General features: G+C 38.2%; 1 protein-coding gene across 1 annotated transcript in view; it reads right to left on the reverse strand.

The window, feature by feature from the left end:
• FSIP1 (fibrous sheath interacting protein 1) overlaps positions 1-24,196 on the reverse strand; it is a gene marked incomplete at both ends in the record, with an annotated part of 174,027 nt that overhangs the window by 43,553 nt on the left and 106,278 nt on the right. The gene's annotated exons all lie outside the window — the stretch shown is intronic.

Below are 24,196 nucleotides of genomic sequence, written 5' to 3' on the forward strand. Positions count from 1 at the left end.
ATCATTGAAAGAGATGACTAAACAAATTCATTAAAAAGATATTAGTAGGGCGCCTGGGTGACTCAGTCAGTTAAGGATCTGACTTCAGCTCAGGTCATGATCCCAGGGTCCTGGGATCGAGTCCAGTGCCGGGCTCCCTGCTCATTGCGGAGTCTGCTTCTCCCTCTGCCTCTCCCCCCACTTCCGCTCTCTCTTGCTCACTCTCTCTCTCTCAAATAAATAAATAAAATCTTGGGAGGGAGGGAGGGAGGGAAAGTGGGAGGAAGGGAGGGAGGAAGGAAGAAAGAAAGGCAGGCAGGCAAGCAGGCACTAGCAACAAAAAAGTTCTGAAAACGCCTATTAGGGTTTTGGCCACTCATCCAAGAATAGAGTATGTTTATAGGACCAGGGATGGTCACAAAAACACTAGGACATAGATTAACTGCATTTGATATTGAGCAAAAGAATACTGACTATGTGCTTGGACACAAAATATGTGGATACATTTCTACTCTTCGAATATTTAGACTGTGTTCTTTTGCTCCATCCTTAAAAAAAGTGAGGAATCTATTAACTTAGTTATCAGGATACCATTTTAGGCAATGCCATATAAAGAATTAATGCAAGTTGATATCTATTCCTTTAATCAACATAACTTAATACAACCAAACAAATGTCCCTAAATTATCTATAATTACAAAATAGGAATGTTGCATTAAAATAAAGTTCTAAGTTAGATATAGCAATACTTAGCTCATCCCAAATAACCTAACTCCAAAATCTTGCTTATGTTTGACTGCTTCCTATTCAAAAGTTGTATTAGGGGGCGCCTGGGTGGCTCAGTGGGTTAAAGCCTCTGACTTCGGCTCAGGTCATGATCCCAGGGTCCTGAGATCAAGCCCCGCACCGGGCTCTCTGCTCAGCAGGGAGCCTGCCTCCCCCTCTGTCTCTGCCTGCCTCTCTGCCTACCTGTGATCTCTCTCTGTATCAAATAAATAAATAAAAATCTGTAAAAATAAATAAATAAATAAAGATTTTATTTATGTATTTGACAGAGAGATCACAGGTAGTCAGAGAGGCACACAGAGAGAGAGAGAGGAGGAAGCAGGCTCCCCACGGAGCAGAAAGCCCGATGCAGGACTCAATCCCAGGACCCTGAGATCATGACCTGAGCCGAAGGCAGAGGCTTAACCCACTGAGCCACCCAGGCGCCCCTAAATAAAATCTTTAAAAAAAAAAAAAGTTGTATTAGAAGTCAACAGAGTCCTCAAAAAGCTGAAGAGAGAGTTGTTATATGACCCAGAAATTACACCTCTACATATATACCCAAAAGAACCGAAAATAAGTCCAGAAAAAAACAATATTCATAGCAGCACTACTCAGAATAGCCAAAAAGTGGGAAACAATCCAAATGTCCATCACCTGATGAGTATGTGAAATGTGGTATATCCATATAATGGGATAAAATTTGGGCATAAAAAGGAATGAAGCACTGAGACATGCTACGGAACGGATGAACAGTGAGAACATTACCCAGAATGAAAGAAACCAAACACAAAGAACCACATATAATCTGATTTCATTTATATGAAATATCCAAATTACGCAAATCCACAGAGACAGAAAGATTAGTAGCGGGGCAGGGGATAGTCAGTGACTGGTGATGTGTATGAAGTAAGAGAAATCTCAGGTATTGGATAGTGGTGAAGGATGCACAACTCTGTGAATATACTCAAAACTACTGAATTATATACTTTAAAAGGGTGAACTTTATGGTCTATGAATTATAACTCAATAAAGCTGTTATTTGGTGGTGGTTGTTGTTGTTGTTGTTGTTTTAAGCCAATGGCTTCCAAATGCTTCCTGAAACTCAGTCTTGGTTTGCCCTTCTTTACTTACTACTAGTTTATTTCCTCATATATAATAAATAAAAATTATTACATGAATAAATCTGAATGCTCTGTCAGTATATATTACACTATAACATTCTGATTCTGGAATTTTTACTGCAAGTTTACTTCCAAAATTGGAATGCTATAATGTATAAAATTCAATGTCATTGGGCCCTGTTATGACAGCAAGAATCTAATTGTAATTCTGAAATGCGTTCCAAATATACAGTATCTCTAAGACCAAAAATTATTTCAAAACATGTAATAAACACAGTTTTATGTGTGACCTCCTGCTTCCATCTCCCCCCACGAACCCCACAGAACATTTAGCCACCTATGGGGAAATGAAAACTGGCCAACGCCCCACCAACCGCAAGGGCAGGAATGACCAGGCAGCTCCAGGATCCAGAGCGGAAAGACAGAAGGAGGAGCTTATGTTTCTGCCTTGACAACACGGAAGCAAGTAAACACCAGCACACTTTCGTCCTCAGCTTTGGCCAATCAGATTGCAGCCCCACCCTCCTCCTGGAAAACTGGAGCAAGAGTCAAGAGTGGGGCAAAATTTCCTTACGCTTCCTCCTTATCACTAAGCAGGGGAGAGGAAGAACAGTCTGCTCCGTGACAGAGGAAAGCATGCAGTAAATGGCAGCAATTTTTATATTTTCTTCATCCTATCCAACATGCAAATGGAGCTGTGATCCTTTTAATAACTTTCAAGAAATGTTTGTTGAACTCACTGAAAAAAATTAAACTCAAACAAAACAAGACAAAATAAAACAAAAAAAGAAAAGAGAGAGAGAAGGGGATCATTGGGTATTTATGATGTTATAATATTTTTGATTGCATATAAGCCAGTGGATTTCTTAAAATCAGACTTCCTCTAGCAAAAAGTAACTTTTGGTATATCTTAGCAAAATTAATAAACAATCTAGTCAAAACGAAAAATGGCTGATTGGGATGCCTGGGTGGCACAGTCAGTTAAGCATCCAACTCTTGATTTCAACTCAGGTCATGATCTTAGGGTCATGAGATCGAACCCCAACTCAGGCTTTAAGCTGGGTGTGGAGCCTGCTTGAGATTCTCTCTCTCTCTCTCCTTCTGCAACCCATACCCTCCCCCTCTGACAGCCCATGCATGAACACTCTCTCCTTCTCTAAAAAAGAAAAAAAAAAAAAAAGCCTGATAAAAGTCTTTAAAAGATCCACTACATGAGTAACAACTGACTAGTTTAAAACAAAAGGTTATTTAACTCACAATAAAATTTTATTTATTTGAAATAAGAAAACGGAAAATTAGTCTTCTGTAAGTTTTTAACAGCTCCATCCTGAATCTCAGTGAATTTTCCCATAAGAAGCAGACACCTAAATCCAAAAGCAATGATTAAGAAAATGAAGCATCTGGAGACCTATCAGCTTCTCCAGTGAAAAACATACTAGAGGGTTGGTATACAAACTAGGGACTTCAAAATACTAAGGAGCTAAACATTCCCCTTGGAATTTTTTTTCCCATTTATTTTCTTAACAAACTCTCTTTCAACATACAGAACAGAGGTAAATGTCTAGTTAGCCTGGATCTAAGGGATGAGATGGCTTCTTCATACAATAGGTCTGGATAAATAATGGGGAAACAGCTTCTGCCTCAAATTTTAACTCTTCTGAGCCTAGTTTAGTTCAGGCAAAAGTTGCCCACTGAAATCCATCACATTTTCTTTTACACAATCTCATTAGTTGGATATTTTTCATACCAGGATCTAATTACATGATTACCCTAAGAAGAATCTGAATGATATGAAGATTAGAGTATAATTCCAAATGGATTTTGTTCACTTGCCTTAAGCTCCAAAATGGTCTTTTTTATTTTCATGGCGACGGTGGTGAAATTCATTTTTCCCAAATTGCTGAAAATGTGACAATCTAGACTCAAAGTACTGTGGGTTTGGTTACAGATGCCAGAACTAATTATTACTACCGTATTCTTTCTCTCAAGTCACACACCAGAGAAAATTTGACTCTGTAAGAGATACAGCTTCCTAACCACAAATATTAATTTTTAGGTCATATCTCATAGAATTCTGCCAGTTGGAAATCAGTCTTTTTTTCCACTAAGATGCCTGGTTTTAGCATTACTCCAGGATATAAAAACATTATTTAATCAGCCATTCAGGAGCCAGCTCTCCTACATTCCATTAACACCTTCTAATACAGCATAAGCACTGTAAAGGTTATATTCTTGGACAGGCCAGATGTCTTTGAAAAATTATTACATCGCCCCCCCGAAGGACACTGTAACCCAAATGAATGAGTCATAGGTCTAACTGGAAGAAGGGTAGTATCCCACTTTAGAAATACAGTTAACTATGACATTAAAAGACTTGTTAACGTTCAAATGCTTCCCTGTCTTTGGGCTAGAGTAGAAAAGAAAAGAAAGAAGAAAGAAGGGGGAGGGGGGGAGGAACAAAAGAAGGAAGGAGGAGGGAGGGAGGGAGAAGAGAGGAGAGGAGAGGACAGGAGAGGAGAGGAGGAAATGGAGAGGAAGGAAGAAAGGTGGAAGAAAAGGTTGTGAGAGGGAGTAAATGTCATTATTCAAATGCACTCAAGCAAAAAATTTAGGCAAGTTGTCATTTTTAAACCTTAAAAAAGTTATACTAGCTAGCAGGAGTCTAGATGTGCCATGCCTAGAATAAAGCTAATTGAGCCTAAAAACCTTAAGCCATAAATACAAAATTTAGGGGCACCTGGGTGGCTCAGTCAGTTAAGTGCCTGACTTCAGCTCAGGTCATGATCTCAAGGTCCTGGGATTGAGCCCCAGCTGAGCTCCCTGCTCAGTGGAGAGTCTGCTACTCCTTCTCCCTCTGCCCCTCCCCCTGGTCCCCCTGGTCTCTGTCTCTCTCTCTCAAATAAACAAAATCCTTTTTTTTTTTTAAAGATTTTATTTATTTATTTGACAGACAGAGATGACAAGCAGGCAGAGAGGGAAGCGGGCTCCCTGCTGACCCTGGGATCATGACCCGAGCCGAAAGCAGAGGCCTTAACCCACTGAGCCACCCATGCGCCCCAAATAAACAAAATCTTTTAAGAAAATAAATAAGTACAAAATTTAGAAAAGTTGAAAACCCAGGACCTGAAAGTTTCTTTAGAAGATGAATTATCATGAGTATCTATCCAAAAGGAGGAGGGAAGACTTAGCACATAAGATACTCTGAAATAACAGATATTTTGGAAATTAAGGAATCACATGCCCTCAATTAATTTGCATAATATTACTCAAAGATGAATGATGAGTTGGAGGCAGCAAGGTATTCTCCAGCCTTCTACACTGAACTGGGAAATTAAATCAATTTCCTCAATTAGATGGGGATGATTATCTTAACATCCAGCAGTAGGCCGTAAGGTTAAGATAATTCCATTAAGCAGTAGGAGAAGTAAAATATAATTAACACTTTGTGTTTACTTTCTTAAAAAGTTCCATTAATTGGTAATAAAATGCAAGTACTATTAAACAGCACTTAGAAAAGAAAAACAGGGATGCCTGGGTGTCTCAGACGGTTGAGCATCTGACTCCTGATTTCGGTCAGGCCACGATCTCAGGACTGTGAGACTGCGCCCGGAGTCAGTCTCCGCATTAGGTGTGCAGCCTGCTTAAGGTACTCTCCCTCACCCAATAAAAAAAAGAAAGAAAAAAAAAGAAAAACAATTCCTTGCTAATTGCAAATACAAACAAATCTGCTTAATGGCATTAAATAAGATACTACAATCAAAATACAACCAAAGAATTACTGTCTCATGTTCTCTGGCAAAAAAAAAAACAACTCGTCTAACAAAAATCCAAAATTACATATTTAAAACATAATCTTGGAAAACATCCTTGCTAAACTCAAGCAGTCTCTCTTGTTTAAAAATTTTGGTGAAATTTTTGATAAAATTAATTCTGGCCCAAACTTGAAAGATTCATAATATGTAAAATAGAGATTCCTTATAAGCCTACTCTGTTGTTGTCAAATCCCGTAAATGCTGTATAACAGTGTCTCAATTTAATCAAATCTGTCCCACTTGAAAATAAGTAAATCCTAGGGCACCTGGGTGACTCAGTTAAATGTCTGCCTTCACAGGGTCCTGGGATAGAGCCCCACATCAGGCTCCCTACACAGTGGGGAGCCTGCTTCTTCCTCTGTCCCCTATCCCCTCATGCTGTCACTCTCTCTAGCTCACTCTCTCTAAAGTATATAAATAAATATTTTTTAAAGAAAGGAAAAGAAAAAGAAAATAAGTAAATCACATGACTACACCCAGTAACACTTGTGCATAGTTTTTCAACAAGTCCTATAGGTTCACTAATACGCTGAATTTCTAAAGACACTACAAATAATTGATATCACAACAGAAGCAATTTATTTCCCAAGGAATATAACATAATATACTATAAATACAGATATATTTAATTTGTAATAGATACAAATCATCTCTATATCTATTTGTCTACTTGTGTTGATACCTAGGATAAATACATCCAACTCGAAACTCAGTGCAGATCAATTCAGATATAGAGTAAATGAAAGGTAATGAAAATTCACACTTAGGTCTCTATGGTAGCAGCAGTTATATTCAAACCAAACAATAGGAACTGTACTTGGCACACTCATAATACATCCTTATAATATAAGGTTAGGAATGAAAGTGGACTAAACCATTTTCATTGAAGGTAACTTGAGCAGAAGTAACAATGTGCAACGTATTGGAAAAATAAGGTATAAAACAAAAGGGGTTGCAGAATTAATTTCCAGGATAAAACATTGTCCAAAGGGAGATAGAAAGGAAATAGGCAAAAGTCTTAAAAGGATAACTAGGTTTTAAGAATGTTTCTTCAGGCATCATTCAGTGATCCTATGCTCTATTTAAACCCTACTTCGCTGGCAAGAAAAGAATTTTATGGAGATAGATATTGTGCAATGGAATGTAACAAAGCATTGTTCAAAGGTAGCATCTATTAATTTCTGTCACTGATTTTTGGATCCATTCCTACTGGTAACTAAAAGCTTTTTGAACTGAAACATTAAAGAACTGTTAAAAGAAATAAATGCAGAGGAAGGGTAGCCCCAAAATAACATGCAGTGGTTGGGGGAAGGGCCTTCACATTTAGACAGCACTGGGAAGAAGCCGATTTTTTCGCATTGCTAAAATTGTATTATGCTTCAAAAATCTAAAAAACACTCCGCAGTAACAGTCTTACCTAACGCAATTTATTCCATTTAGAAAAGCCAGCTAATGGCATGTCATTGAAAAAGGGGGAGCCATAGCTACAATGCCAGTTTGCAAAAGTCTTTATGCTTAAAAAGAATCAGAATTAAGAAATCTGTTATAATTTTGGCTAAAAGAGCACATTTTAAAGGATTTTTAAAAATAAACATTTGGGTTCCATCAGACCTATACAAAATCGGTCAAGAATCCATTCATTCAGCAAATGTATTTGCAGTCAGTCGAAACTTCAGTCCTGAATGAATCCAGACATCAACCTGGAGCCAAGGAGCCAAATAGTAGTAGACTCTTACTACAGAAAAATCCAACTAAGCAGATTTACTTTACTCTAGGTTCATGATCGCTCACCCCAACACTGCCCAGAAATCCAGCTCTCCGTCTATTAAGTGTGTACTCCCACCTCAAGCAACTATATCACACCTGCTCCTCTCTCCTTCCGCCATTCGGACACACACTTGACCCCAACCTCAGCTGATGACCTCACTCAATTTTGCTGGGGTAACAAAAGCCTTTAGATAAGAGCTCTTTTTTTTTTCCTTTTTTTTTTTTTAATTATAGTTGACACTCTTGTTATATTAGTTTTAGGTATACAACATAGCGATTTGACAAGTTTCGAATACATTGTGCTATGCGCCCCCCAAGTGTGGCTACCTTCTGTCACCAGGCTATGCTATTTTACAGTACCATTGACTGTATCCTCTATGCTGTGCGTTTTAATCCTGGGGATTACTGATAACGGGAAGCCCGTACCCCCCCACTCCCCTTCACCCGTTTTGCCCATACTCCCTCCCCCTCTTCCACTCTGGCAACAGTCCGTTTGTTCTCTGTATTTATAGGTCTGATTCTGCTTTTTGTTGTTTATTCATTTGGTGCTTTTTGATTTTGGTCTTGGTTCTTTCGATTCCAGAGAAGAGCTTTTGAAAGTCCCACCATCAGGTTACAAACCCTTGCATCGATTCCCATTTTCCTTTTCTCTCTCCTGTTACCAGGGAGAAGTGCTCTTCCTCCACTCACGGCTGAGCCCCCCACCCGTCCTCTTGACTCTCCATAAGGCAACACTGACCCAGCCAGGAGAAGTGCAGAGACAGCCAGAAATACTCCGGTCTTAGTCCCGCACTGGGCTCCTTGCTCAGCATGGAGCCTGTTTCTCCCTCTGCCTGCCATTCCCACTGCTTATACTCTCTCTGGCTCCCTCTGACAAATGAATAGGTAAAATCTTTAAAAAAAAAAAAAAAAAGGACTTCCTATTTTCAAAAGACACTGCTTCCTCTCACTAGAATACAAGTTCCAGGGGAGCAGAGACATTGTCTTGGTTCAGACTGGCTCTCCAACACATGATAGGGTACTGTCACACAGTAGATGCACAAAAAAATTCCTTCAATATTTGCTGAAAATTACATCCTCTTCTCCTGCCACCCCTATTGCCAGCACTATCAAGTAGCAAGATCCCAACTACATCCGGGGAAAATTAATCACTCACATAGCATTTGTATCCCTCCTACAACACTGGAGGAATGAGCAAAAAATATATTCTCCCTTATTTTGACTGTCGTTCCAACAGTCTAAGACAAGATATTAAGAGGAGAGACTGCGCCTTGTTATTTACCACTTGGATTCTAAATCAATGCCTGAATGAGCTCAGTGAGTTTCTCCAACTGAATTGGAGGAAAAGTCCAAAACTGCTTTATGAATTAATTTCCAACCCATCGCATATTTTTTCACAAGAAATATGTAAGATAAAATATCTGTTCAATGAATAACAAAAATATACTCTTCTTTATTTGCAAAAGTCATTAAGACATAAAGTTGACAACAGTACCACTTAACTGAATGGGAAGATAATCTAAGTCTGTAATGAAAATACCAAAAACTGAAAATGTCTTTCCCCCCACCCCCGCTGCCAACATCACAGACTAAGGCCATGATGAAGTCAATTACCTAGTCTTTATCTCACCAACACCAAGAAGTTTCATTTTCTCCAATCCATACCCTTAGATTTTGAGATTTTTTGTTATTATGGAGGTAGCTGATAATTTTATTTTGTCTATTAACAAAAGCAGAGTAAAGTTTTAATTAATTAATTGTACTAAATAACATGTGGGGGGGAAGCAATTAACAAGAACAAACAAGATTTTTTCCTGCTTCATTCCACACAGGGCTAAACAAAAGCCGCTCTTAAGAAACTCCCTCCTGACACAATAGCTACTTTTCTGTGTGGATTCCTACAAGATAACAATTATGCAAGAAAAATACCTAATTTCCTTTTTTTTTAAATTCTTGTGTTTCCCAAGAGAGGTTCCACTCACAATGTGGAAACTGATGCTCTTAGAAGAATCTCACCTACTTATTAACCAGTAAACTTAAAAGTTAAATAAAATATCAGCAATTTGGAGGTTCTGGTTAATCATGAAAGGAATAAACAGTGAAGCAAGGAACTCCATGTTAATCAACTTTGCCGATCTATCAATTCCAATTGTCTCCAAGTAAAAATCGTAGATGTCACTGAAAAATAAAACAAGATAAAGCAATGTCTGTGTGACTAAAAATTCAGCCAGCCTCATTTCTGGTACAGCTGACATTTCTTACAGAAGAACACGGCCCAGACTCAGACTAACATTATCTATCAACCTATAAGCCTGTAACTTTCAAAAGGTAGTTTTAATATTGATAACAAAGAGAAGAAAAGGTTAGAAATAAAGTTACTCTTAATATGATTTCAATATTGTTATTTGCATGAAGATTTAGGAACTATCTTTTCAGTCCACTAGTCCTGGCATTCATATACAGGAACCACTGAAATGTCAAAGACACAATTAAGTTAAATTGCCAACAGTTTTCATTTATTCAAAGTAAAAATAAAAGAGCCATATGGGAAGTTTATAAAGTAAATGGCTTCGAAATAAAACACAAAGACAAAATGGCCAGTTGGATCACACTATCAAAGTGGCTGAACCACAAATTATCAAATTTTTCAAATCAAATATAGAGTCCTCATTTTCAGTTCAAGATGCAATACTGAACTTCAGTCACTCATGTCTGATTTTCAGGATGCCATTGGCATTGAAGTCTAAGGCCACAACCAACAAAAAGCAAGTACTTTGCTGCTTCACAGCAGGCTGCAGATTCCTTTTTCTAAGAAGAATTCCAGACATTCCATGTGTTTCCTATAAAAATAGAAGATGTCCATTTTAAAGTAGCCTAGACTACTTTAGCCTAGCCATACCAGCATAAAATGGCCAAGACATGCACTTATTACGAGAAGCTTGACGTTTGCTCTTGTAAGCAAACTATATATCTCCACTTTCCTCTCCAGCTCTTACTTATAAGACACAGGGCACTGTAAAAAGAGCTTTCGATCCGAGAAAAAACAATAGATTAGGATTGCTTGAGGGAGAGAAAATGGATGAAAGGCTTGCTTCTCCCTCCCCCAAAAATCAAGTCCTTAAAAATTTTTTTTGAATAGTCATATTTGAAGATATTATGTCTCCTAATTCAATGATTTAAGGAAAATAGTTTTTTTTAATAAATCAAAGGATCATTATTTTTTTTTTGACCTGACATGACAACATGCATTGAAGTACAAAGCGTACTAGGTTTAAAATAAAATAATGGAAAGCGTACTAGCTTTGAGCAAAGGTAAGGATTGTTTTTAATTGTTGACATCAGAGTAAAGGCCTCATTCCTAGTCTTTGTGGTAGCAAATGTATAGCTTAATGTAGGTGGGATTTACACTGACATATGTCCAAACTGAAATGGCTCCAACAGTGAGGTGGGAAACACAGGCCAAACAAGAGAAAATTATGGGAGTCTCCTAAGTCCTTTGCTCAAACGGATTCAATGAGTTCCTACTCCATGCCAGGACTGTGCTTGGCAGATGTGAGTCCAAACAGACCTAGTCACGGTCCTTGCAGGGCTGTAGTCAGATGGGAGAAATAGACAATCACACACACACAACATGTAATTACCTGCTGTGATCAACTCTAAAAGGGAATGAGTATTAGAGGAAAGTAAGAGGGTGACCCAATCTAGTCTAGGGATCACCAAAAGCTTTTCCAAAGGAAGTAAAACATACACCAAGTGGCAGTTAACCAGGGGTAGAAGGAAAGAGAAAGGGCATTGTAAGATGCAGAACCAGTATAGGCAAAGGCCCAAAGCCAGAGGGCCAACACCTACTGGGGGAGCTAGTGAAGCAGAAAGAGGGCGAGGGGAAGGGTATGGGTTTTGGAGTTGGGTTTGGAAATGTAAATAGTGAGAGATGAGGTTGGCAGGCTCCAGGGAACAGTCAATGGCAAGTATTTCGGACTTTACGAAAGTAATGGGAAGTAGGAAATAACAGGATTGAATTTCCATGAAGAACGGGTTGAAGATAGGCCTACAGGAGACAGGTGGAAAATAGTTGCCAGCCTACAGCCATACCCCTAGGAAAATAACGGAGACTAACTCAAGAGGCTAGAAGTAGAAAATGGAGAAGTGCAGTTTTCAATGAGCTCAGATCAGGTACTTTCACTGATCTTCTATATTGAACTTTATCATTAAAATTCAAAAGAGGCCTGGCCCATAATAAGGATTCCATGAATATTCATTGATTTAGTCAATCTTTTTCATTCCACACTCCTTCTTCTCCTTTTTTTAAGAAGTGCCCTTCCCGTATCTGTCCGGAATGGTCCTACATACCAGAAGCAACTTCTCCAGAAAAATCTGTCAATTCATTTCCTAATATATTAACACTTAACGTCTAAGAGAGATACAAAAGAAAATATGAGGGAGAAAAGTCCTCTCTGCCTTCCAGTTCAAATCTTCTTTTTTCTATCAACATTTTACAGCCTGACTTGTTTTTGGTATTTAAGAAAATTTGCATGTATGGTGTTTTCTGCCATGAACTATGCATTTTCATCTGTACTGTTTAGTCAATACATCAACTTCATTCCTCCCGTTGACCAGTCAGAACACTGAAAGTCAGAATGAATGAGAGACTTGCCTGTCACAGAGCCAGAAAGAACACAAACTCGGAGGCCATGCCAGTTCGAATCTAAAACCTATGCCCCTTCTTATTCACCATACTAGTTCTTGAGTAGCTACAACATCTTTTCCTCACTATTTCTTCACACATACTGATGTGCATTTAAGAATAATACAGCCATGACAGAATGATGTCAGTTTGCCAAAGGCTAAGAGAATAGGACACATTTCCCAGCTTTACTTAGAAGTAACCACGAGTTCTATATGACTTTTTTTTAAAAGGTTTTATTTATTTATTTGACAGAGAGATCACAGCAGGCAAAGAGGCGTGCAGAGATAGCGGGGGAAGCAGGCTCCCTGCTGAACAGAGAGCCCAATGCGGGGCTCGATCCCAGAACCCTGGGATCATGACCTGAGCCGAAGGCAGAGGCTTAACCCACTGAGCCACCCAGGTGCCCCCCCATAACCACGAGTTCTTAAGCAAACTGTTACGTCTCCATTTTTCATTGGTCAGATGAAGATAATGATACAAATATCTAAGTATTATTGTTAGGAATAATTAGGAGAGTCCCGTGTGGTAGAGCTCAGTACCCCCATCAAGAAAGACCTTCTTCTGCCCAGCTGTGGGGGGCCTCAGCTGCCAAGAGCCTCTTGCCTGAAGTCACGTGTTCTCCAGATTGGCCTGCCTTCAGTGACTGAGCAAAGGGGATGGAAAGGCCAGTCACTTCAGCCAACGTTGGACACTGCTGACTGGAAACCCTCACTCCCTAGTTCCCTGCTAGGTCCGCAAAGGCTGGCCGGGTCTGCAAGCAGTTTAGCTTCTCCTGCTGCCCAAATATGCCTCACCCTTTCCCTTTCGTAGGTCATAAGTTCCTAACAAACTTCTTGCATCCCAAACTCCATCTCCACACTTCTAGAGAATCCAAATTGCCTCACTGGCCTTACTTACTTTGGGAGTATTAACTGGGTCAATGCGGAAGTTAATTACATACTTGAAATGCCAAGAACTCAAGGCTACTGTTGAGTAACTTGATTTGCAATTATCCTATTAATTAATAAATAGAAGTATATTTTTAATTCATATGTTAAGCCAATCTAGTCCTAGTTGCTACTTGAAAAAAAAAATCTCAAGTGAATTTAAATGCCACGCTTGAACATTTGACATTTTATTGCAAATAACTTGGGAAAAGAGTTATGAAGCTAAAAATAAAAGGATAAAATCAAAATAGCACATCTAATAAAATGATACTGACAGGCAGTGCCACTGCTAAGCACCACTGTATGGCAGAGATTGACTATGTTATACACAGATACTATTCTTTCCACACCACAGAAGGGAACTTAGGGCCTCTCTGCTGTCTGCAAATCCAACTTATTTATTTAGGACTTTAGAGGGGACATTTCCCCTCGTGTCATACATCATATCAAAACAAAGTGTACACTTCCAAAAAGAGTAAGAAAACATGTATTCTCATTCTAAGAGGTTATTTCAGGTTGTCCTTCAAAGGACTTATCATTCTATTCTTCCAGAGCACAAGCTTTCAACCATATCTTGAAAAACAAATTCCAAAACATAGAACGAAAATTAATAACATCAACAGGGTTATTGCTACATGTGCATGTGCAATTAAAATAATATAAAAACAATACAATAACCAAGACATGATATCCTTCAGGCTGGTTGTCAATATATTACACAAAGCTAGTTCGATAATTATTTGTCATCAATAAATAAACAATCGGCATTTTTGCCAGCAAAACACATCTATAAAACCAACAAGGTTTGGAAGATCCACTCATGAGTTACTGCCAAGGCTTTATGCAATCAGAGCCATTTAATTTTAGTGCTCCTAGTAGAGTGGAGTAAAGCTCATTCTGGGAAATGTATGGTGCCCAACTTTCCTGGAAACTAGAATTTTTTCCCCAACCTTCCTGCAAACTGGAAATGAATACATTTCCCACCTTGCTTAGAGTTAATGCTCCAGTTTTACTTTTTTCTAAATCTAGAGGATTAAAGCCTGAAATTTTAAACCACCCAGGTAAAGATAATTAAGAAAATATTTTACAGATAGCAGTTATACAAAAGGAAATCAAACCTCTACATATATGACCACTTAATTAAATTAGCAGAGAGGCCAAAAGGTCCCCATATTCACTACCCAGCATGTATTCACTCAAACACTATTTACTGAGCAGTTACTATGTGCCAATCAACATCTGAGTGAGTAAATCTATTCCAATAGGGATTACCTTACTTGGTAAACAGAAACTCACAAAACAAATTTGGCCCAAAAGCCCCACAAGTGTAGATGGCAGGAAATGTACTTCCATACATGAAGAGCACATACATTAGATATAAATGAGAGAGTAGTGATTATTCCTCTCTTGATGGTATACTTGATGGTATATTCTTGAGAGAATACTGTAGAAAGGTCAACAGGTCAACTGGTTCTGATTCGACTGGAATGTTGAACCCAACTTCTTTCATAGGCAGAAATAGCTGTCAGCTCTTGGTCAGAGGCTATCTTAGTAAGGCTGTTGAAATACACAACCAATGAATCCTTGAAGACTACATCAAAAACTGATGATGTACTCACTGTAGGTTAGCGAATTGAATTTAAATTAAAACAAATAAGTAAATGCTATCGAGTAGATAAATAAATAAATAAATGGTACCTGGAGAGCCTAACAGGGCTGTCCTGCCACACTGCATGTTATTCCGTGTGACCAATAAATGAATACACCATAAATACTGACTATGGAGAGGTGCCGGAGAAATTCTTGGGAGTCACAGGCTTTCCAACGTATTGTAAGCACTTACACGACACTTTTATAAACAGAATCTGGGAAGTATGGTACTGGTTTCCTTTTTAGACCTCGGTCATACTCTTTACTGAATTCAAAACCAAACCAAATACACACGACTTGAGCGAAAGGGAGGCTACCAGAATAACACATTGACAAACCGACAGAAATATGTCACCTCCCGCAGAGAAACTAAGGTGCTGAAATGAATGAGGTTGATTCTTGTTTTTAGTAACGTTTAATCATTGACAGGGCATACTTCATTTGCAAGGAAAATACTTGATCATCAAGTTGAAAGATGAATGATAATTGCTTTCTGAGCATTTTAATATTAACTGGATCAGAGGAGGGAACTAGCACAAGGGCAAAAAATAAAATTTAACGGTTCTGCCTAAAATACGGCTCGCTTTTTGGGTGTGCTGGAGGAGGAAAGAATTTCAAACAGGAAATCTTATTCTCTCATCTTTTGGTTAATTGTGTTTAATTAAACACTTGGTAAAAGTAGAAGAGTAAACAAACTTTCTAAGTTGAATTTCTTTTTCAAAAAAATCAGCCATCTGTGCGGGATGAGGGAATCCGGGATTCATTCTGCAAAGACTATGTTAATGTTTAATTTGGTTGTGTTCTAAGGAACCTGAAGGCTCCTGCAGACTGTTTTCATTCTATGCCACTACCCCACTCCTGGGCACAGCTACCAAATTTTAGTGCCACCCCCATAAAAGCCAAGGGAGTAAGTTTATTTTTCCCAAGGTTCAACAGAGATCTCTTGTGCTTAGTGTGAGGGCAGCGGATTCCTGCATTAATGCATATTTTTATTAAGCTCTCACTTTATTTCAGCATACTACAGATATTTTCCAAAGTTTTTATAAACACTCTAGCTTTCTGACTTAAAAATCCAAAATACAGTCATGAATGCCACATATCTAAATATTCCTTACCCAAAAAGAATAATGCAAAAATCTCTCAAGCCTACCAATCCCAGCACTGAAACATCTTAGATTCAACATTTACTAGAAAATGGCCAAATAGCACCCAAAGTTTCCAGAGCATCTCTCACATCTGCAGGCTTCCCCATTCGGCAGGGAATCCCAACTAGTCAAACACTCAGCAGGTCCCACTGAGTTCTGGGCTCCACATACTTCCAAGTCCACAATCCAGAAAAACAGGGAGATGTAAAGACTCTCCAGGGAAAGCACAGAAAATGGTTATGAATGTAGGTTTTGGAGTCAAAGAGCCCAGGGAGTGCCTCCTGGTTCAACCAACAACTGATTGTGTGACACTGAGCGAGTTAGTGAACTTCTCTAAGCCCCAACTTCCTTGTGTTAAGATGAAGGTCAAAGATCTGCTTTGGATGGTGCAGCCACTCTGGAAAACAGTATGGAGATTCCTCAAAAAGTTGAAAATAGAGCTACCCTGTGACCCAGCAATTGCACTACTGAGTATTTACCCCAAAGATACAGATGTAGTGACTCAAAGAGATGTGCGCAGCCCAATGTTTATAGCAGCAATGCTCTCAATAGCCAAACTATGGAAAAAGCTCAGATGTCCATCGACAGATGAATGGATAAAGAAGATGTAGTATATATATCTACAATGGAATACTATGCAGCCGTCAAAAAATGAAATCTTGCCATTTCCATTGACATGGGTGGAACTAGAGGGTATTATCCTAAGCAAAATAAGTCAATCAGAGAAAGGCAATTATCATATGATCTCACTGATATTGGGAATTTGAGAAACAGGACAGAGGATCATAGGGAGAGAGAGGGAAAAAATGAAACAAGACGAAACCAGAGAGGGAGACAAACCATAAGAGACTCTTAATTTCAGGAAACAAACTGAGGACTGCTGGAGGGAAAGGGGGTAGGAAGGATGGGTTGATAGGGTGATGGACATTGGGGAGAGTATGTGCTGTGGTGAGCACTGTGAATTGTGTAAGACTGATGAATCACAGACCTGAACCCCTGACACAAATAATACATTATATGTTAATTAAAAAAGAAAAAAAAGATCTGCTTTGGGAAACTGGGCTAGAATCTGGTGAGATGCTGAGGGTAAGGCATTTGGTATCATAGCTGCTGCAGAGATGCTCAGTGCAGGGGCAAGCACTGTTAATATTGTTCTCAGCCCTGAGATCAGCCCGAACACCTGCATCTACCACCTGCTTAGAAAGGGCCTGGCTATGAATGACATGATTGCCTGTCTCTCCCCTCTCTCCAGAAATAGTACAGACAGAATAGAAAAATCACTGGTTGAAAAGCAAAGGTAAGGATATTTTGGTACTGTGGTTCTCTTCCAAACTTAGGGAATAAAGCAACTGGTACATTTAGCACACTCAAGGGAAAATCCAGATTAGGAGCTTGACCCTCCATCCAATTACAGGGAGATACAAAAATTAATGATATGTGATGGTGATATGACAAGCATAATCATAATAATAGATACATTATAACACTTACAACAACCTGGGAGAAAATATCAGGCAAAATTTTTGGTAACTGAGGCTCAGAGTGGTTATCAACATTTCTAAAGACCACACAGCTGGAAAAAAGAAGAGTCAAGGTTCAAATCCAAATCTGTTTCATTCCAAATGTTCATAACCACTCTAATACATTCCAAGTATCCTCCCCAAAGCTACAAAACCCATACCCCAGCTCTACCGGATAGGATGGGGCTGGACAGAAATTCAGGACATGCACAACATGGAAGGGTGTAGTATAAGGAACCAAAAGAAAGGGTCAGACCTTCTCTAAACTACAGAACATTCCACACGAAGTGTCAACCTAAAATGAAGGCCATGTAATCATCTGGTAATCTGGGGACTAAACAATGGAGAGCACAGGCTGTGCAGACCCCGTACCACATGTGAATCGTGACAGTAAGTCTCACAACCAACTGCCCCAAACATATCTAAAAGGGGGAACTTCACCAATAACTGGAAAATATAGCATGGTGAAAAGACTCTTTTTTACCAACCCCAGAGTAAATGCAACACAACCTCATAAAGACAAATATTAATTTCTTTTTCTAAGCATACAATGGGAATAATCATAATTCTTAGTTCATAACACATATGCTTATCTTTTCTTACTGGTCCACGCATGATCTGCTTTTGGATTTAATCATTTGTGCTTTTAGGCCTATATGTGAATGCTTTAGATAATCTACTATATTCTCATGAACTCACCAACCAGCATAAGAACTAGAACATTAGCAACAATTTGTATCTACCAAGTGCTTCTTCCCTCCCCACCTGTGTTAATTGTTATCCTGAATCATGTACTTACCACTAACTGGGTTGGTTTTTTTTTTTAAGATTTTATTTATTAATTTGAGAGAGAGAGAGCAGAGAGAGAAAGAGCTCAAGGAGGTGGAGGGGCAGAGGGAGAGGGAGAAGCAGACTCCCCGCTGAGCAGGGAGCCTGACACAGGGCTCAATCCCAGGACCCTGGGATCAGGACGGATCTGAGGCAGACGCTTAACCAACTGAGCCACCCAGGTGCCCCTGATTGGTTTCTTTTTAATACACAGTTTACCCTATATATGTATCTCTCAAAAGAACATCATTTAGTTTTAGTATTTTTAAATTTAACACATTAGAAGTTTAAAGGAAGAAAAAAGATGTATCAGTAGATTCAGAAAAGCATATGATGTAGTGATCCAAAGGGGCACATGCACCCCAATGTTCATAGCAGCAATGTCCACAATAGCCAAACTATGGAAAGAGCCCAGATGTCCATCAACAGATGAATGGATAAAGAAGATGTGGTGTATATATACAATGGAATAGTACTCAGCCATCAGAAAAAAATTAGATCTTGCCATCTACAACAAGGTGGTTGGAACTAGAGGATATTATGCTAAGTGAAATAAGGCAATCAGAGAAAGACAATTATCATATGATTTCACTCACAAGTGGAATTTAAGAAACAAAACAGAGGATCATAGAGGAAGGGAAGGAAAAATAAAACAAGACATAATCAGAGAGGGAGACAAACCATAAGAGACTCTTAATCACAGGAAACAAACTGAGGGTTCCTGAGGGGAGGCAGCTGGGGAGATGGGATAACAGGTGATAGGCATTAAGGCAGGCACGTGAGGTAATGGGCACTGGGTGTTATATACAACTGATGAGTCACTGAACTCTACCCCTGAAACTAATAATATACTATATGTTATTTGAATTTAAATAAATTTTTTAAAAATAAAAAATTAAAGGGGCGCCTGGGTGGCTCAGTGGATTAAGCCTCTGCCTTCAGCTCAGGTCATGATCCCAGGGTCCTGGGATCGAGCCCCATATCGGGCTCTCTGCTCAGCAGGGAGCCTGCTTCCCCCTCTCTCTCTGCCTGCCTCTCTGCCTACTTGATCTCTCCATCAAATAAAATCTTTTAAAAAATTAAAAATTAAAAATTAAAATTAAATAAAATCTGATACTTAAAAAAAAAGAAAAACTTTTGATAAAATTTGATGGAAATACTTGGCAAAAACACTTTGTAAATTAGGAACAGAGAAGGGAATATCCTTAACCTGATTTAATTTTTAAAAAAATACCTGTAACAAACATCACACTTAATGGGAAAACATTAAAAACCTTTAAAATCAAGAACAAGAAAAGAATGTCCATTATCATCAATTCTATTCAACATTGTCATAGAGTTCTAAACAGTACAAGGAAAAAAAGGCAAAAATTATGAAAAAGAAGAAAATAATGTCAACTAGGACTATATACCTAGAGAGCCCAAAAGAGTCTACAAATAAGCTATTACTTTTTATAAAGAGAGTTCAGCAAGATAGCTGGATATAAGATCAATATTCAAAAACTAATCACATTTCCATACACCAGCAGTACGCAGCTAGAATCCATGATTTAAAAGACATGATTTATAACAGCATTAAAAATATCAAGCAACTAGGAATAAATATTTTTTAAACAGATCAAAATTCAAACATGGGAATTGTTTAAACTGTATTAAAAGACATTAAAGAATACTTAAATAAACTGAGAGATATACCAAGTTAATACTTAGGAAGACCCAATATCATAAAGATGACATGCTCTCCAAAACAATCTAAAATTTCTATACAATGCTAACAAAATCTTAAGGGGGTTGTTTATGGAACCTGATTTTTGTTATTGTTATATTAATCACCATACATACATCATTAGTTTTTGATGTAGTGTTCCATGATTCATTGTTTGCATATAATACCCAGTTCTCCATGCAGTATGTGCCCTCCTTAATACCCAGCACGGGGCTAAACTACCTTCCCACTTCCTCCCCTCTAAAATTCTCCGTTTGTTTCCCGGAGCCCACAGTCTCTCATGGTTTGTCTCCCACTCCGATTACTCCCCACTTCATTTTTCACTTCCTTCTTCTAATGTCCTCCATGATATTCCTTATGTTCCAGAAATAAGTAAAACCATATGATAATTGACCTGCTCTGCTTGACTTATTTCACTCAGCATAATCTCCTCCAGTCCCATCCATGTTGATGTAAAAGTTGGGTATTCATCCTTTCTGATGGCTGAGTAATATTCCATTGTATATACAGACCACATCTGCTTTATCCATTCATCTGTTGAAGGGCATCTCAGCTGTTTCCACAGTTTGGCTATTGTGGACATTGCTGCTATGAACATTGGGGTGAATATGGCCCTTCTTTACACCACATCTGTATCTTTGGGGTAAATATCCAGTAGTGCAATTGCTGGGTCATAGGGTAGCTCTATTTTTACTTTTTGAGGAACCTCCATACTGTTTTCCAAAGTGGCTTTAATGGAACTTGATTTTTAAGTTCACATGGGAGAACAAGGAGCAAAGAAGAGCCAAGACACTCCTGACAAAGATGAGCAAGGAGGGCGCTGTGCCCTGCTTATGAAGCTGACTAGCGGACAAGGACTCAGGCCAGGGACAGACATTCTGACCCACAGAACAGAAGAGAACTCATAACAAAATCCCACACAGATATATGTCTTTAATATATGAGAGAGGTGGTGAATGATATGATAAAAATGAAAAGTGAACCTCTATTTTACATCTTACAAAAACCAATTCCAGATAGAACAAGACTTAAAATATCAGAAGCAAAACTAAAAATTTTAGTGGAAAACACATTTTTTAATTCTTTCTGATCTTGACAGGGAAGATTTTTTCTAACAATGTTCATTAGAAAATATTAATGAACCTATCTTTGTTAAAAGGATATAGTTAAAAGTCACCCTAGAAAACAGTTAAAAGTAGATGGTTGGGGCTGCTTGAATGTCTTAGTCAGTTAAGCATTCCACTCTTGATTTCGGCTCAGGTTATGATATCAGGATCCTGGGATGGAGCCCTGGGTTGGACTCAATGCTCGGCAGGGAATCAAGAATTCTCTCTCTCTCTCTCCCTCTGCCCCTCTCTCAACTCATTTGCATAGTCTCTCTCTCAAATAAATAAATAAATCATAGAAAAAAAAAGTTACCTTAAAGAAGGTGAAAAAAGTTACAAACTGGGAGAAGATATTTCCCTTTCATATCATTGCCAAGGGATTAGTATCAAGAATATATATATATTTTTAAAACTCCAAAATAAATAAATACATAAATACATACTCCTATAATAAGAAAAGCTGAATCAATGCAAATTTTAAAACCAGGCCAAAAACATGAAAAAGTCTTTTTTCAAAGAAGAACTACATATGGCAATAACTATTGAATAAATACTGAACCTCATTAGGGATCAGAGAAATGCAAATGAAAACCATTCTAAACCCACATAATGAGCAACATTCAAAAGTCTGATAAGATGAAGTGTTTAGAGAGAATATGGATGACCAGATTTCTACAGTATTGCTGGGAGGAATGTAAACTGGTATGACCTCTTTGGAAGACAGGATTGCATTATCTTATAAAGCTCAACATTCAGATACTCTAAGACCCAGCAATTCTCCTCCAAAGTAGAAACCAGAGCAACTCTGAAATATGTATAGTAAACATCATGTTTAAGAATGTTCATGGCACTGAGGGTTGCCGGGAGGTGGAGGGGTATGGAGAGGGTGGTGGGGTTTTGGACATTGGGGAAAGTATGTGCTATAGTGAGTGCTGTGAAGTATATGTAACCCTGGTGATTCACAGACCTGTACCCCTGGGGCTAATAATACATTATATTGTTAATAAGAAAATAAAAAACTTTTTAAAAATGATTTAAAAAAAGAATGTTCATGGCAACACCATTCATAATAATGAATATCTGGAAATAACCCACGTGTCTACTTACAAGAAAATGTGTAAATAAATTTAGGTATATTCCCACTATGGAATCTTATATTGCCCTCAAACAGTGCACTATTGATGCACCCAAAAATATAGATAAACCTTGGCAACATAATACCGACTGAAGAATTAAGCGCCAAAAGATATACTACTAAGATACTCTTTTATCAAATATAAATTCAAATATAAGATTTACAAATATATTGAGTCAGGAATCCACATTTTTCCACATCCACAAACCGAAACCTCCCACTTCTCTAAAAACTTTACCTTAAAAGTACAAATCTTCAGAATTCCCATGGTATAAATACCCAAACCACTTCATTTATTTCATTTGATCAATTGCAATTATATACTTCACCAAGATCCAATGAAATATGAATGGATAAAACTAAAAGTGTACAGTGGCAGATATTATGCCATCTCTCATTATTTTTAGGAATAGTTTACTCGCTCACTTAAGTACGGAGATCATATTAGTAACAAGTAAACCAGAAAAATATTGGGCATTTTACGGTGAAAAGGTATGTTTTGGAAAACAGCTCAGTCACATAATTTATCTTGCCACACTTGGTACAGTGTCTTTCTGTGGCCATTTTTGAGTGAAGAGAGAAGGCCATACATTTGCCTGAAGATCGTTTCTGAGCCCAGTAAGGAAATCTTTTTAGCTCCTAAATTAGAAGCCAGAGAAGCTTGGCAGCTCTCCCATGTGGGAAACGTATTGAGCAGTGAATAGAATAATTATTCCCAAGGACTGAGTGTTCTGGGCGTGGAAATGCAGCTCAGTGCTCCAGGAAAGCCACATCTGCCTTCCTAACTAACTTTCAGACAGACTAAAACTGTGCGTGCTTTTTTTAACACACCTTAATGTCATTAGTCTATTCTGATGACAAATAATTGCTTTTGATTGCCAGATATTTAATACTAGTTATATGAATACAACCAATTAACTTGCTCTCTGGAAAACTGGAAAATCGGCTATTTCTGTCCTGAATATTAAGCCAGGGCTTAACAGATATTGGAGAATCTGCAAATTAAATATAATAGCATTACCCTGAGTTTTTTATCACTGTAGGTTTTAGGTTCCACTCTTAGGTGCCTTATACACATTTATAAAGAATACACATAGGGGTGCCTGGGTGGCTCAGCAGGTTAAGCCTCTGCCTTCAGCTCAGGTCATGATCTCAGGGTCCTGGGATCGAGCCCCATATCGGGCTCTCTGCTCAGCAGGGAGCCTGCTTCCCCCCTGCCTCTCTGCCTACTTGTGATCTCTCTCTCTGTCAAATAAATAAATAAATAAATCTTTAAAAAAAAAAAGAAAGAAAGAAAAAAGAATACACATAAAAGAAGGGTCTTTCTCCTTTGAAAAGGAGAACAAAATAGTGATAAGATACTTCTAAGCAATATGGGTGCAGTGTTCTTTATCAACCATTCATTCCAAGAGCCAGAAGTAGTGTTCTATTCATCAGTGGCAGAAAGTATCAAGGTACTGGGAGAACACAGGAGGAGAACCCCATAAAATTAAGGAAATGAGAATACTATATAAATGTAGAGAAATGCCTTGTTACAGAAATGGGGGTATTGAAATGGATTAGGTTTCCTAAATCAATAATGTCAAAAAATTATTAGGTAGGTGATTCATGATAGGCAGTAACCAAAACACAAATATTTTTACTTCCTGTATTCTGTGATACCCTAATTTCAAAGAACACATATACACATTCCAAAATTTCTTGCATATGTTGACAATGTCAGTAACACGTAAATTAATACATTTCCAGAAAGCATGGACTTGAGCTTACTCATATACGCATCTGTCTTCCAACCAGACCATGAACTGAGAGCAAGGACTGTCTTATTCATTGTTGTAACCTTGGTGCTTAGGAAAAAAAAAATTTTTTTTTTTTTTTAGAAAAAAAATTTTTGACTGAATGAATGAACTTGGCATTATGTATCAAGAACCTTTAAAATTTTTTCACACTCCTTTCAATCAGTAATTCCACTCCTAGGGATTCATCCTAAGGAAATTATCAGACACACAAAGATAAATATATCAGA

This window comes from Martes martes (assembly GCF_963455335.1).
Source record: "Martes martes genome assembly, chromosome: 7".
Lineage (NCBI taxonomy): Eukaryota > Metazoa > Chordata > Mammalia > Carnivora > Mustelidae > Martes > Martes martes.